This window comes from Nyctereutes procyonoides, unplaced genomic scaffold, assembly GCF_905146905.1.
Source record: "Nyctereutes procyonoides isolate TBG_1078 unplaced genomic scaffold, NYPRO_anot_genome, whole genome shotgun sequence".
In the NCBI taxonomy this organism is placed as follows: Eukaryota; Metazoa; Chordata; class Mammalia; order Carnivora; family Canidae; genus Nyctereutes; species Nyctereutes procyonoides.
In genome coordinates this window covers 34,939,585-34,952,379 of record NW_026575133.1, presented here as the reverse complement: position 1 = coordinate 34,952,379, position 12,795 = coordinate 34,939,585, and the positions used below count along the sequence as shown (strand labels likewise).

General features: G+C 43.9%; 1 pseudogene; it reads left to right on the top strand.

Moving 5' to 3' along the window:
• Positions 1 to 1,568: 1,568 nt before the first annotated feature.
• LOC129523159 (olfactory receptor 12-like) lies at positions 1,569 to 2,487 on the top strand (annotated as a pseudogene).
• Positions 2,488 to 12,795: the final 10,308 nt, after the last annotated feature.

Genomic DNA, 12,795 nt, shown 5'->3' with positions numbered 1-12,795 from the left:
GATTTATTTATTTTAGGGGAGGAAGGGCAGTGGCAGAGGGACAGTGTTTCAAGCAGACTGTGCGCTGAATGTGGGCCTAAAATGGAGCCCAATCTCACAACTCTGAGATCACAACCGGAGTCAAAACCAGGAGTCAGAGGCCTACCCGACTGTGCCACTTATCCACCCTTGAAGTGACTACATGTTCTCTGTCAGGCTGTTTTTATATTTGTCTTTTTCTCTTGGTTCTAAATATTTTTACTATCATATGTTCAAGTGTTGTATTCTTTGGATAAATCCTGCTTTGATTTGGTAGGTTTAATGAATCTTTAGAATAATTTCTTTCATTGGCTTGAGATAATAAGTAGCCATTCTCTCTTCAAGCACTGATTCAGCCTTTTTATCTCTTTAAACCTTCTTCAGGAACTCATAGCAGGGATGTCCCTACATCTTTTGTCCCTAACCCTCATTTCTTATTTTTCTATCCTTTTGCTTCTCAAAACTTGATTCTGAATATTTTCTACTGCTCTGTATTCCAGTTCACAAACTTTCTTTCTAGCTCTATCTAATCTGTAAAATTCTTTCATTGAGTTTCTAATGTAGCCACTATACTTGTAGAAAGTTAGATATTATTCTCTTGATTACTTTACATTTCTGCTAAGTTTCTTACTCTCATCTTTATCCTCCATACATAATAACTTCCATTTAAAGTTTATTTGTGGGGGAAGCCCTGGTCGCTCAGTGGTTTGGTGCCACCTTCAGCCACGTGCGTGATCCTGGTGACCTTGGATGGAGTCCTATGGCAGGCTCCCTGCATGAAGCCTTCTTCTCGCTCTGCCTATGTCTCTGCCTCTCTCTTTGTGTCTCTCATGAATAAATAAATTAAATATTTTGAAAAATACTTATAAAGATAATAAAATTTAAAAATAAAGTTTATGTGTGTTAACTCCAAAAACTGAAAGCTATTTGTATTTTCTATTGTTTATGATATTTTAATTCACTTTGCAGGAACTCCTCAATCATAAAATTCTGTCTGGCATTATTTACACAGAGCTTTTATAGATAACAACTGCAGTCCAGGATAATGTGCCTTCCTCTTTAGATATATTTAGTTTTGCAAGGTGTGAGGGGCACTGGCACTCAGATCACATCGTAATATGCTTGCTTGATTGAAATGGTTAGAAGCTTGGCTGCATAGCTATTCCTGATTTATCTCACTCCTATGATGTATCATGGTTGGACGCTATGACCAAAGAGAGTCAGCATTAGCTCTGCAAGACAGGCAAAACCTCACTGGTTAGCCACCTAGCCTCTAAGATTCATCTTCAAAATTGGCTAACATCTCAAGGGAAAAAGAAATTCTCATACTGAAATTCTTATGCCTGTTTTTTATATTTAAATTTGTTTTAAATCTTCCGCAATCCAGTAACTCTCTTATACCTTCAATCAGCTTTTTTTCAGTATTTATCTTTTCAAAATAGTCTTCAGCAGGATGTTTAGCTTGACCCCACTTAAACTGCCTATACTGGAGGGGTAATTCCCTGGTGAGGACTGAGGCTCAAGCCATCCCACAGTAAAGAAACAGCTCCATGATCCACTTTCAAGATTTTGTACTAGAGGGATTTAGGGGTGGTCTGGAGACCCAGGCCATGCTCTTCACTGTGCTCTTGGCCCTGTACATGGTGCCTATACTGGGCAACTTCCTCATGATCATCTTTATCACCCTGGATGCCCGCCTGCACTCCCCAATGTACTTCTTCCTCAAGAACCTCTCCTTCGTGGACTTGTGCTACTCATCTGTGATTGCCCCCAATGCACTGGCCAACTTCTTCTCCTCATCCAAAGTCATCACCTTTGCAGGATGTGCCACCCAGTTTTTCTTTTTATCCTGTTGGCCACCACTGAATGCTTCCTCCTGGGTGTTATGTTCTACGAGCACTTCATGGTCATCTATAGCCCCTTGCGCTACCCCAGCACCATGTGCCAGTCTGCCTACACTTGCCTGGTGCTGGGCGCCTACTGTAGAGGCTGCTCCAACTCTGTTGTGCAGACCAGCTTCACATTCCACCTCCCATTCTGCAGCTCCAACCGCATCAACCACTTCTTCTGTGATGTGCCCCCCCTGCTCCAGATTGCCTGTGGCAACATGGCCATCAATTAACTTCTCTTGTTTGGCATCTGTGGGCTCATGATTGTGGGTGTGACATTTGTGGTCCTCATCTCCTATGGTTACATAATAGTGACCGTCCTGAGGATGGGCTCAGGAGTTGGGAGATGCAAGGTCTTCTCCACCTGCGGCTCCCACATGACTGCAGTGACCATCTTTTTTGGGACCGTCTTTGTCATATATGCCTAGCCAGGAGCAATTGAGTCCATGGAGCAGGGCAAGGTGGTCTCTGTCTTCTACACGCTGGTCATCCCAATGCTCAATCCCCTCATCTACGTCTGTGAAACAATGATGTGAAGGAGGCTGTGTGGAGGCTGGGCCAGAAACACATGGCCATGTGAAGGATGTGGTGAAGGGAGTCTGAGAGTTCTTCAGGCTAGATGGAGGGGATGGTGTTTGCCAGGACTCGGTTGTTTAAATTATTAATTAACAGGAAGGAATTTCATTCATGCAAGAGAAATAAGCTTTAGAGGGATGCTGTACCTATAATCAACAATAATATATTGTGCCTTATGAATTTATTAAAATTGTACATCTTAGGATAAGTGACCTTTTCAGAGTACAATTTTAAAAGTGAGTTTTCAGTTAGGAAACGACCTGAGGAGTACTGGACAGAAGGTCATTGGGGTATGGGATAACTGGGAGATGGTCATTAAAATATGCATGTGATGTGATGAGCAGGGGTGGTTATACGCAAGTGATGAATTACTGAACACCACATCTGAAACAAGATATAGTAATAGTTGGCTAATGAATCATGTTTAAATAAATGTGCATTCCTAAATAGACATTCACATAGTGAAATGAGGAAGTCCTAATCCCCTTCACAACAGAACACTGAAGACACGGAACGAGAATGTCACTACTTACAGATGTGACAATTCCACAGTATACGGTAAAAAGATTAAAAATGCCAACCCGATGTTGGGAGTGATCATATTTATGTAAAAGACAAAAACAAATTGGGACACCTGGGTGGCTCAGTGGTTGAGCATCATGCTCTATCCCTGGTGTCCAGGAATAGAAGCCCTTGTGGGGGCCCCTGGAGGATCCTGCTTCTCCCTCTGTCTCTATCTCTGCCTCTATCTCTGTGTGTCTCATGAATAATAAATACACTTTAAGAAAAGAAAAAACAATTAAGTAAAAGACACAAGTGCCCCCAGGCCAACATCTCCCCAACAAGTGACATAATGGAAACCCCAGAACTCCCACAGGGCTGGGACAGTGATTGAGGTAAACAGAGGGGCATCCTCACTGCATGCCAACACATTCTAAGTGCTTGAATTTCTTTCTTTCTTTCTTTTTTTTTTTAGTGCTTGAATTTCTCAAACATATTTTGGTTCTATAATTTAGAAAAGCAACCTCTTCCTGACCCCTCTGCAGGAACAGAAATGTATTCAGGGTGGTCTCCATCCACTTCTCAGTCAGGCTCTGCTGAGAAGCTGCAGGGAGACCAACAGAGATGATCCCAGAGAGGATTGATTTTCCTGACAGATCATTTCAGCTTGCAGATAATGGTACAAGGAAGGTGATGGGGAAAGGGGTGATGAAATGGCTTTGGGCTTAGGAATTCACACATGCCACCCCTGGGAGGACAGTCAACTCAGGGCCATAGTGAGGCTATTAGAGTTTATGCTCCTCTCCTGCTCACCCTCTGGGGCCCAGAGAGACTTTCGGATTTTGGTGCCTGGACGTGTAGAGGAGGGCAGGACAGACAAAGCTTGGTGACAGGAGAACCCAGGAGAACCAGGAGTCCCAGAGCACTCCAGGGGCCAGAACATAAACAAGTTCACCTAATTGGCCATTTAAGGCTCCAAATCCCAGCCTTGCAGGGGGAGAGACATTCCCAGAGCAGTGACCACAATGTGCAGGTCCTTTCTCTGCTGCCTGGCTGATGCAACAAGACGTGGAAACTGAGGTGAGCTGAGACCCTTCCCTCCCATGAGTCTATCAAGATCTAGGAGCCTCCTGAAGCCTGAACGTCGGGTACCCTCCAGACTCTCCCTGGATCCCTGAGTGTCCTCCCCTGCCACCTCCCCACTCTCTCTTCATTTCATGGGAGCCAGAGATGAATGAGGAAGGGGAGTGTCCTCATTTGGATCTCATCATCATCTGCACAGATGCAGGCCAGGAGCTTGGGAGACCCTGGGAGAGCAGGTGCTGGCTGTGTGATCTTGAACAGTCATGACCCTCACCTGGAAGAGGTAAGAGTCAAGACAGCCATCTCTCAGGGTCCCAAGGTATGAAGGACACCGTATGTGTAAGGGAGGCATCAGAGCTATGGTAGGCAATAAGCACTCAGGGCTTGCCTCAGCAGCTGAAGGGGTGACCCCACTCCTGTCCTGGCCAGCACTGTCTTGGGCTGAAAGGTCATTCCATCTAAAGGGACAGGTTTTTATTAAAATCAGAGGATCACAACACCAGGCTCCCTCGTGACCTGAAGTGCATTTCCCAGGCTCAAATCAGTAGCTCACTGGAGTACTGAGCACACCCTTCTAAAGGACATGGCCACAGGGTGGGGAATGCAGAAATAGTGTAGACCAAGTCCAGCCCTGGGAGCTTATGGCTCTGCAGGAAGGCAGTCATGACAACAAACACCTGCAATTTGATGGGACACAGGCAGTGAGATGGGTTGCTGATGGCACAAAGAGGAAACAGTCACATCAGAGAGGTGATGGAGAGCCCATGGGGAGACAGGACAGCTGGCCACGCCCACATGGTGAATGGGGGTAGACAGACATTGAAGCAGAAGGAGAGAATCAGAGAATCCCCAAGCATGATGTCCCCTCATGGAGCCAAGGTTGCCCACCAAGAACATTTTGGGCCTCCTCTTCAGGATCCCTTAGCTGGTAGGGAAGCTGTCACTCATTTCCATTAGGGAGCAACATGACGTGAGGGAGGGATTGATGACTCCACACAGGGAGCTCTGTGTGGGACACAAGGCAGGGAATGGACAGGCAGGAGCTCATTGTGAAACCATGGCGACCATTCACTTGAGATAAGAGTCTGGAGTTAACAGATGTGGTAGAGGCAGGGGGTGTCAATGCAGATTGTCAGGACACAGCCCAGGATGGGCAGGGGAGGGGGGTATTGGTCTGGGGTGGCTCCTGGTGGTGACCTTCTCCACCTGGACCTGAGCAAGCAGTTTCGAACAGGTTGACTTGGGTCTTTGGGGACCAACTGCCCTTGGAAATCCAGGCTCTGAGAGTGTGTGCCCTGAGCCTGACCTGTGATGAGCAGCTGTTCTCAGGCTGTGGTCCACGGTCAGCATCATGCTGCTTCCTGTTTACGGTTGTCTAGTTCTCCGCCAGACAACACACCACAACTCACTAGTGCAGCCATGCTGCCGAGGACAGCCGAGGACAGCCTCCCCGCGGTCTCCCTGTGCACCTGTGCGCACTTCCAGAGGGAAAGTGAAGTGTGTGTAAGGGACGCACAGGTAAGGACGGGGATCGTCCACATCAGTAGAAAATGACAAATATGTCCTGATTTACACTCCCTTCCAGTGGCTCCCGTCCTCAACTCTGCTGGTTACTGCCCCTCTGCTTAATTTGAGACATTTGGGCGGGTGTGCAGGAGGACATCTCTAATGCGGGGACTTGCTTTCTCCTGATGATTAGCAGGATTGAGCACATATTCAGACGTATACAGCACATTTGACTCCTCTCCTCTGTGCATCACTTCTACAAGTCTCTTGCCTGTATTTCTACGGGGTTGTCTTATTCTTGCATGTCAAGGATTATTTATATATCTTGCAGACGAGTCGGTTTCCCGTCATGTATTGCAGTGTGCCTTCCCAAGCTGTGCTCTGCCCTTACACACTCTGCAGACTGTCTCGATTTTCATGTAGCTCCATCCACAAGGTATTTCCTTTGTGCTTTAGTCCCTTTTGCTCCCTGCACAGGACGTTTCGGAGGTGCTTTCCTGCTCGAGGACCTGGAGGGTCTTCTCCATTGTCTTCACTCTTACACTTTCGAAGTACATTTGCATTCAGCCTGGACTGTTTTGTGTGTGTAGTATGAGGAAAGAGCCAAATCTCAGTGTTGAGACTATGACTATCAACTGTCCCAGGTGTTCCGACTTTTCCATAGACTACCGATCTGTTTGGTAAATGGGGTGTCTAGACTAGTACAGGTTGACGTCCAGGCTCTCTGTTCTGCTCCCTCCACAGATGGTCAAACCTCTGCCACCATCATTGTTTTATTACACCTACTATGAGTCCATGTCTGGTGGTGCAATCTCCCTCATTGTGTCTCTTTTCCAGATTGTCTTGGAAACACTTGTTTTTGCCAATTTCAGTATGCGTTTTAGGGACACTGATGGGGGCACTTGACAGGATGCACTGGGTGTTATTCTGTATGTTGGCAAATTGAACACCAATAAAAAATAAATTTATTATTAAAAAAGAAGGATCAGATTTTCAGATTCCACAACAAAAAAATCACTTGGGACACACTCAGTTCAGTGTGGCGAGAACTGGCATTTATACAATAGTGAGTGTGCTGTTTGGGGAACCTAAGATCTCACCTTGTTACCTAGATCTATTTTGGTTTCTCTCAAGAATTTTTTTTTATAAATTAATTTTTATTGGTGTTCAATTTACCAACATACAGAATAACACCCAGTGCTCATCCCGTCAAGTGTCCCCCTCAGTGCCCGTCATCCATTCACCCCCACCCCCCGCCCTCCTCCCCTTCCACCACTCCTAGTTCATTTCCCAGAGTTAGGAGTCTTTATGTTCTGTCTCCCTTTCTGATATTTCCCACACATTTCTTTTCCCTTCCCTTATATTCCCTTTCACTATTATTCATATTCCCCAAATGAGTGAGAACATACACTGTTTGTCCTTCTCCGATTGACTTACTTCACTCAGCATAATACCCGCCAGTGCATGGAAAGATTTAAAAGTACATATTACATTTCTCAATAACTGTGGAACTTGCATATCTTGTGTTTTGTTGTTGGTCAGTTGATTTGGGCACTACATTTTTAGTAGTTCGCCATTTTTATCAACATTTCAAATTTATTTATTTTTTTTTTTTTTATAAATTAATTTTTATTGGTGTTCAATTTACCAACATACAGAATAACACCCAGTGCTCATCCCGTCAAGTGTCCCCCTCCGTGCCCATCACCCATTCACCCCCACCCCCCGCCCTCCTCCCCTTCCACCACCCCTAGTTCATTTCCCAGAGTTAGAAGTCTTTATGTTCTGTGTCCCTTTCTGATATCTCCCACACATTTCTTCTCCCTTCCCTTATATTCCCCTTCACTATTATTCATATTCCCCAAATGAGTGAGAACATACACTGTTTGTCCTTCTCCGATTGACTTACTTCACTCAGCATAATACCCTCCAGTTCCATCCACGTTGAAGCAAATGGTGGGTATTTGTTGTTTCTAATGGCTGAGTAATATTCCATTGTATACATAAACCACATCTTCTTTATCCATTCATCTTTCGATGGGCACCGAGGCTCCTTCCACAGTTTGGCTATTGTGGACATGGCTGCTAGAAACATCGGGGTGCAGGTGCCCCGGCGTTTCATTGCATCTGAATCTTCGGGGTAAATCCCCAACAGTGCAATTGCTGGGTCGTAGGGCAGGTCTATTTTTAATTCTTTGAGGAACCTCCACACATTTTTCCAGAGTGGCTGCACCAGTTCACATTCCCACCAACAGTGTAAGAGGGTTCCCTTTTCTCCGCATCCTCTCCAACATTTGTTGTTTCCTGCCTTATTAATTTTCCCCATTCTCACTGGTGTGAGGTGGTATCTCATTGTGGTTTTGATTTGTATTTCCCTGATGGCAAGTGATGCAGAGCATTTTCTCATGTGCATGTTGGCCATGTCTATGTCTTCCTCTGTGAGATTTCTCTTCATGTCTTTTGCCCATTTCATGATTGGATTGTTTGTTTCTTTGGTGTTGAGTTTAATAAGTTCTTTATAGATTTTGGAAACTAGCCCTTTATCTGATATGTTATTTGCAAATATCTTCTCCCATTCTGTAGGTTGTCTTTGAGTTTTGTTGACTGTATCCTTTGCTGTGCAAAAGCTTCTTATCTTGATGAAGTCCCAATAGTTCATTTTTGCTTTTGTTTCTTTTGTTTTAATGGATGTATCTTGCAAGAAGTTACTGTGGCCAAGTTCAAAAAGGGTGTTGCCTGTGTTCTCCTCTAGGATTTTGATGGAGTCTTGTCTCACATTTAAATCTTTCATCCATTTTGAGTTTATCTTTGTGTATGGTGCAAGAGAGTGGTCTAGTTTCATTCTTCTGCATGTGGATGACCAATTTTCCCAGCACCATTTATTGAAGAGACTGTCTTTCTTCCAGTGGATCGTCTTTCCTCCTTTGTCGAATATTAGTTGACCATAAAGTTCAGGGTCCATTTCTGGATTCTCTATTCTGTTCCATTGGTCTATGTGTCTGTTTTTGTGCCAGTACCACACTGTCTTGATGACCACAGCTTTGTAGTACAACCTGAAATCTGGCATTGTGATGCCCCCAGCTATGGTTTTCTTTTTTAAAATTCCCCTGGCTATTCGGGGTCTTTTCTGATTCCACACAAATCTTAAAATAATTTGTTCTAAGTCTCTGAAAAAAGTCCATGGTATTTTGATAGGGATTGCATTGAACGTGTAAATTGCCCTGGGTAGCATTGACATTTTCACAATATTAATTCTGCCAATCCATGAGCATGGAATATTTTTCCATCTCTTTGTGTCTTCCTCAATTTCTTTCAGAAGTGTTCTATAGTTTTTAGGGTATAGATCCTTTACCTCTTTGGTTAGGTTTATTCCTAGGTATCTTATGCTTTTGGGTGCAATTGTAAATGGGATTGACTCCTTAATTTCTCTTTCTTCAGTCTCATTGTTAGTGTATAGGAATGCCATTGATTTCTGGGCATTGATTTTGTATCCTGCCACGCTACCAAATTGCTGTATGAGTTCTAGCAATCTTGGGGTGGAGGCTTTTGGGTTTTCTATGTAGAGTATCATGTCATCGGCGAAGAGGGAGAGTTTGACTTCTTCTTTGCCAATTTGAATGCCTTTAATGTCTTTTTGTTGTCTGATTGCTGAGGCTAGGACTTCCAATACTATGTTGAATAGCAGTGGTGAGAGTGGACATCCCTGTCTGGTTCCTGATCTTAGGGGAAAGGCTCCCAGTGCTTCCCCATTGAGAATGATATTTGCTGTGGGCTTTTCGTAGATGGCTTTTAAGATATCGAGGAAAGTTCCCTCTATCCCTACACTCTGAAGAGTTTTGATCAGGAATGGATGCTGTATTTTGTCAAATGCTTTCTCTGCATCTAATGAGAGGATCATATGGTTCTTGGTTTTTCTCTTGCTGATATGATGAATCACATTGATTGTTTTACGAGTGTTGAACCAGCCTTGCATCCCGGGGATAAATCCTACTTGGTCATGGTGAATAATTTTCTTAATGTGTTGTTGGATCCTATTGGCTAGTATCTTGTTGAGAATTTTTGCATCCATGTTCATCAGGGATATTGGTCTGTAATTCTCCTTTTTGGTGGGGTCTTTGTCTGGTTTTGGAATTAAGGTGATGCTGGCCTCATAGAATGAGTTTGGAAGTACTCCATCTCTTTCTATCTTTCCAAACAGCTTTAGTAGAATAGGTATGATTTCTTCTTTAAACGTTTGATAGAATTCCCCTGGGAAGCCATCTGGCCCTGGACTCTTGTGTCTTGGGAGGTTTTTGATGACTGCTTCAATTTCCTCCCTGGTTATTGGCCTGTTCAGGTTTTCTATTTCTTCCTGCTCCAGTTTTGGTAGTTTGTGGCTTTCCAGGAATGCGTCCATTTCTTCTAGATTGCCTAATTTATTGGCGTAGAGCTGTTCATAATATGTTTTTAAAATCGTTTGTATTTCCTTGGTGTTGGTAGTGATCTCTCCTTTCTCATTCATGATTTTATTAATTTGAGTCTTCTCTCTCTTCTTTTTAATAAGGTTGGCTAATGGTTTATCTACCTTATTAATTCTTTCAAAGAACCAACTCCTGGTTCTATTGATCTGTTCCACAGTTCTTCTGGACTCAATTTCGTTGAGTTCTGCTCGAATTTTAATTAACTCTCTTCTTCTGCTGGGCGTCGGGTCGATTTGCTGCTTCTTCTCTAGCTCCTTTATGTGTAAGGTTAGCTTTTGTATTTGAGTTCTTTCCAGTTTTTGAATGGATGCTTGTATTGCGATGTATTTCCCCCTCAGGACTGCTTTTGCTGCATCCCAAAGATTTTGAACAGTTGTATCTTCATTCTCATTAGTTTCCATGAATCTTTTTAATTCTTCCTTAATTTCCTGGTTGACCCTTTTATCTTTTAGCAGGATGGTCCTTAATCTCCATGTGTTTGAGGTCCTTCCAAACTTCTTCTTGTGATTGAGTTCTAATTTCAAGGCGTTATGGTCTGAGAATATGCAGGGGACGATCCCAATCTTTTGGTATCGGCTCAGACCCGATTTGTGACCCAGTATGTGGTCTATTCTGGAAAAAGTTCCATGTGCACTTGAGAAGAATGTGTATTCAGTTGAGTTTGGATGTAAAGTTCTGTAGATATCTGAACATTTCAAATTTATGAAAACATTTTGTCATGATCCACTCAAGTTCTACGATCCCAGTGATATCTTTTTTTTTAATTTTTTTTATTTTTATTTATTTATGATAGTTACAGAGAGAGAGAGAGAGATGCAGAGACATAGGCAGAGGGAGAAGCAGGCTCCATGCACCGGGAGCCTGATGTGGGATTCGATCCTGGGTCTCCAGGATCGCGCCCCGGGCCAAAGGCAGGCGCCAAACCGCTGCACCACCCAGGGATCCCCCAGTGATATCTTCCTTTCATTTCCGACATCAGTAGTTTTTGTCTTTTGTCCTTCAGCCTCCGGATTTTCTGTCATTTGATCAGTCTTCTCATGCCTTTTGGTATAATGTATTCTGAGGTATATGTTTTCTTTTTTTTTCCTATGGGTCACTGAGGCCTTTTTATTCTGCACATAAAACCATTGGGGATCTTGCCTGTGGATACCTTGAGACTATTATGTAGACAGACCTGACTCCAGACGCTTGGTAGAAGTGAGGTGAAAAAGCAATGATTTGGACCAATCACGTGTTTACAGAGCTAGGGTTCCCAGCAGGGTTCCAGATGGTCAAGTCTGGCTTCTGTAGCAATTCTAAGGAAGCTTTGAGAACATCACGGGGAGGGGAGAGGGCAGCTAACTAGCACAGGGCCCTGCCACTTTGGGCTGGGGGCCTCGAGCTGCCCGGGGGAGCAGAGGTCTAACGAGCCGACTCAGGACCACTGGGTGCGCCACCTGGACCTTACTTGGCGAGGGGGTTTCTGAAACTTCTGCTGGCGAACTTGGCTTTGCTACCCAGTTCCTCTCAATTCTGAGGATCTGGCTGTACTTGGCCAAGCACTCGGATCTGCATGGTGCACCCGTCTTGATCTGCCCAGTGCAGAGTCCCACCACCAGGTCAGCGATGACAAATTTTCTTCTTTACTCTCGCCCCTCCTGTTTCCTTGGGATACCATTCACTAATGTTTTATAATATTTTTATTTTTTTAGTTTTTTTAGTTTTAGTTTTTTTTCTTCTTGACTTTTATTCTATATGTTTCTTGAAAATACTCTATTATACAGATTTTTGTGTACAACAAAGTGGAATAACAAATACTTTGAAAGTATCTCCGGATAATAGCATAGTGCCAAGCACATAGTACATATGAATGAAATATTTGTTAAAACAAGTAAATTTTTAGTTTTTTATTGGAATTCAATTTGCCAACATATAGCATAACACCCAGTGCTCACCCCATCAAGTGCCCCCCTCAGTGCCCATCACCCAGTTACCCCCACACCCCCACCCACCTCCCCTTCCACCACCCCTTGTTCGTTTCCCAGAGTTAGGAGTCTCTCATGTTCTGTCTCCCTTTCTGATATTTCCCACTCATTTTTGTCCTTTCCCCTTTATTCCCTTTCACTATTTTTTATATTCCCAAATGAATGAGAACATATAATGTTTGTCCTTCTCCGATTGACTTATTTTACTCAGCATAATACCCTCCAGTTCCATCCACGTCGAAGCAAATGGTGGGTATTTGTCGTTTCTAATGGCTGAGGAATATTCCATTGTATACATAGACCACATCATCTTTATCCATTCGTCTCCTGATGGGCACCAAGGCTCCTTCCACAGTTTGGCTATTGTGGACATGGCTGCTAGAAACATCGGGGTGCAGGTGTCCCGGCGTTTCATTGCATCTGTATCCTTGGGGTAAGTCCCCAGCAGTGCAAATCCTGGGTCGTAGGGCAGGTCTATTTTTAACTCTTTGAGGAACCTCCACACAGTTTTCCAGAGTGGCTGCACCAGTTTACATTCCCACCCACAGTGCAAGAGGGTTCCCCTTTCTCCACAACCTCTCCAACATTTGTGGTTTCCTGCCTTGTTAATTTTCCCCATTCTCACTGGTGTGAGGTGGTATCTCATTGTGGTTTTGATTTGTATTTCCCTGATGGCAAGTGATGCAGAGCATTTTCTCATGTGCATGTTGGCCATGTCTGTGTCTTCCTCTGTGAGATTTCTGTTCATGTCTTTTGCCCATTTCATGATTGGATTGTTTGTTTCTTTGCTGTTGAGTT